Genomic DNA, 3,151 nt, shown 5'->3' on the forward strand with positions numbered 1-3,151 from the left:
GCAGGGGTCTCCACACGGTTGCTCCAGCACCCAGGGCTGCATCGGGATAGATCCATGCGGCTTCTCCTTGGGGATGTCTTGTAGGAAAGCCATCTTGCAAGCTGAAGCAGGGAACTGCTAAGGCAGCTGCACCCGATGCAACCATCACAAAACAAGAGACTCGAGAACTAGAAAGGCCAAGGGTCACCACCCATTTATCCCTCCGCCTTTCAACCAGCACCACATGTGATTATTGGCCAGGCTGGCACAATTAACTAACTCACAGCCCATGTCTTAACTCCTCAAAACTGCCGACATTTCTTCACATAGCCCCACTCTGAGGAGCAAACAGAAGCAGTCACAAGAGAAGGTCTACAAATCTCGATGATCTGAGTATCCCCTGGTACGCTATCCTAAGACCATCCCCACCATCTGATCGCACTGAACGCCACTCCGGCTTACTAGCCAACCGCGTTATCCTAGGTCTTCTGCTGGGTCGTTCCCATCAGTCCACAAGCTCCTGTGGCCCCATCTTCCAATCAAAGCCGTGCTCTTCAGGAGCAAGAAGGAAGAGCACCTACTACTTCTCAGGACTTTTTTTTTTTTTTTCCTTCTCAGGACCTTTAGGATACTCCTTACCTTGTGGGCACCCAGAGGCTCCGTACAGCTCTTTTTGGGTCCCCTAGGGAGTTAATGAACCCTAGAAAGAGTTGTAGTTTGGGTGCTAGGATGGTGTGTAAAGCAGACGTTGTATTTCTCCCCTCTTTCACGTCTCCAACATCCGTGAGAGGTGATGATTGATCAAGACGTACGAGCAAGACTTCAAACAAATTCCTGAGCGTCTAGGGTTTCCCGAGGCCTGAGTTTGGGACAGGGACACAGATATTGTCCTCCAGCAGTTCTTTTTTAAACAGTGACGATCTATAAGACCTGCGGATTTCTTTACACAGCATGAGAACACTTGGGAGACCACAATACAAGTGGGTAGTGTGGCCGAGCGGTCTAAGGCGCTGGATTTAGGCTCCAGTCTCTCTGGAGACGTGGGTTCGAATCCCACCACTGCCAAGGTCTTTTAAAACAGGATATATTACCTATTTGTGTCACCATAACCCCCCAATTCAATTTCTTCCATTAAAAATGTATATAAATAGTTTTGATGAATAGTTGACAGTTTTAAACAGGAAGAAGTTCCTTATTTCCCCTCACTGATAGCTCACAATCTACCCAGGTACGTGAACCATTGACCATCCGATGGAAAGACGTATATCATTAATCCTTTTCTATAATGTAAGGAGGATAAAAAATCCCGATATCTTTCTGAAATACTGTATGCTCTACAAACTATTGAGTGGTTCAAACTGTTGCATGCAGAGGACATGGTCTGAAATGGATCCCCGCCACTCACAATCGCAATTTTAAAAAATCAATTTACTTACATATTAATAAAAGAAGAAGAACCAGAGCCTCTTAGAATGACTGATTTCAGGTTTAGAGCAGAAAACATACCTGATAATTCTGGTAAGAAAGAGATATTTTTTTAAGGGAGTAATATAACTAATCATGTCGAAAGTTCACGAGAGGAAACATAAAAATGTTTCCATTGCTCAGAAATTGAATAAACGGACTATCAAAATAATGAAATGTCGAATATCATTGTGTAATAATTTTTTAATGAAGAAAGGAACATTTTTAATTGGTCATCAGTGGGGAGAACCAGTATAACAACTACATTTAATGACAGAAATAGGAAATTAGAAATAATTTAGCAAGTCCTACAAGTTTATTCAAGTTGTGATATAGTGAATGAAACAATACTCATGTAATGTTAGGGATTTTACAATGAAGATCAAACAACCCCATATGAACCCATTGATTAATAGTAATATCAAATACAAGAATATGGTGTGCCTCCTGATGTGATACATAATATATAACGTGCAGAAGACCACTTATAGAGTATTTTCGTCAAATTATATACTCACGGTACATGCAGGAATTTCTTCAGAGGTGTATTCTACACAAGCGAAAAGCTTGTGGGAACTAAAGCAGTTGAGTGTCCATATTGAAAGAAATATCCCCAGGTAGTCATGTCATGGGCCCTTCGATACCTCAGCTGGTAGAGCGGAGGACTGTAAGTGGGGTACCTGTAGCTATCCTTAGGTCGCTGGTTCGATTCCGGCTCGAAGGACATGCCAGATAATTTTGTGCAAACCTACCTGCACATTACTGAATCCGCGACTCTCTGAGTCAGTTACAGCCTCAGAAACTCACAGGGACACTTCTACCCTCCCATGTGGGTCTCCACTTGATGAACGAGCAGGGGTTTGGATTTGTCTTTATAATTATTCTGCAACAACTCATACAGCACAGTCTGCTCCCACGGGCGCCCACACTCTGCCCTATCTTGACAATGGAAGGATCTAGGTGGACACACCAGCTATCCAAGGTGTACGTTTGAAAGTTGACCAGCATACCGGTCAGGGAAAGTCATGGCCTCCTTCCAGGAAGTGGTGTTTGCTCTCTCACCCCCATCTCTGCCCTCCTCCTCTAGGCTCTGTGTCCCTGCCCCTTGCTCCAGAAAAGGGCCTTTCCATGGAAGCCGGCGCAAACTAGGCCTAATGGAGAAAGACCGTGTCTAGCGCATTATTTTGAATTCACAGGTAGCTGATTGAGGGAGGCCAGCCGCCCGAGGTGGGTCCCCGCTTCCATTCTCCCTCACTTGCCAGCAAGTCCCATTGGGGACTCAGCCCACCAGGGTTAGAGAGGGAGGAGCCAGGCCCAGCCTGGGGAGAAGCAACCATCAGAGCATTGTCCAGGTTTGGGGGCGCCCCCGGGTCCATTCCTTCTTGCCTCCATCACCCTTTCCCACTCTACCCCACTACTTGCTAAACCTTCCCACCCGCTTTCTCACCTGGAGGACGGTCATTTTCATGAGTGAGGACGGGTGGAAGTGGCAATGGTGAGGGTCACAGGGAAGCACCCAGGAAATCTTTTCAGTCGCCCTCCTGCTTGTGGCCATACGCCAGAGGAAACAGAACGCAAAATATCAGACAGGAGCCTCGCGCAATTGCAGGTGCAAAAAGCTGTTGAGTGACTTGGCCGCCCACCTTTCTTGCAATAGATAGCCCCAGCATTTCCCAAAGTGCACCCTTCGATAGCTCAGCTGGTAGAG

The 3,151-nt window shown here is 46.2% G+C and overlaps 2 non-coding genes across 2 annotated transcripts; both read left to right on the top strand.

Moving 5' to 3' along the window:
- Positions 1-962: 962 nt before the first annotated feature.
- Positions 963-1,044, top strand: TRNAL-UAG. Its single transcript has one exon. It is a non-coding gene; the product is annotated as a tRNA-Leu (tRNA).
- Positions 1,045-2,077: 1,033 nt separating this feature from the next.
- On the top strand, positions 2,078-2,167 carry TRNAY-GUA. The gene is given in 2 exon segments: positions 2,078-2,114; positions 2,132-2,167. It is a non-coding gene; the product is annotated as a tRNA-Tyr (tRNA).
- The last annotated feature ends 984 nt before the right edge of the window (positions 2,168-3,151 follow it).

Source organism: Echinops telfairi, unplaced genomic scaffold, assembly GCF_000313985.2.
Source record: "Echinops telfairi isolate 266 unplaced genomic scaffold, ASM31398v2 ScPeMD7_18;HRSCAF=68, whole genome shotgun sequence".
Classification (NCBI taxonomy): Eukaryota; Metazoa; Chordata; class Mammalia; order Afrosoricida; family Tenrecidae; genus Echinops; species Echinops telfairi.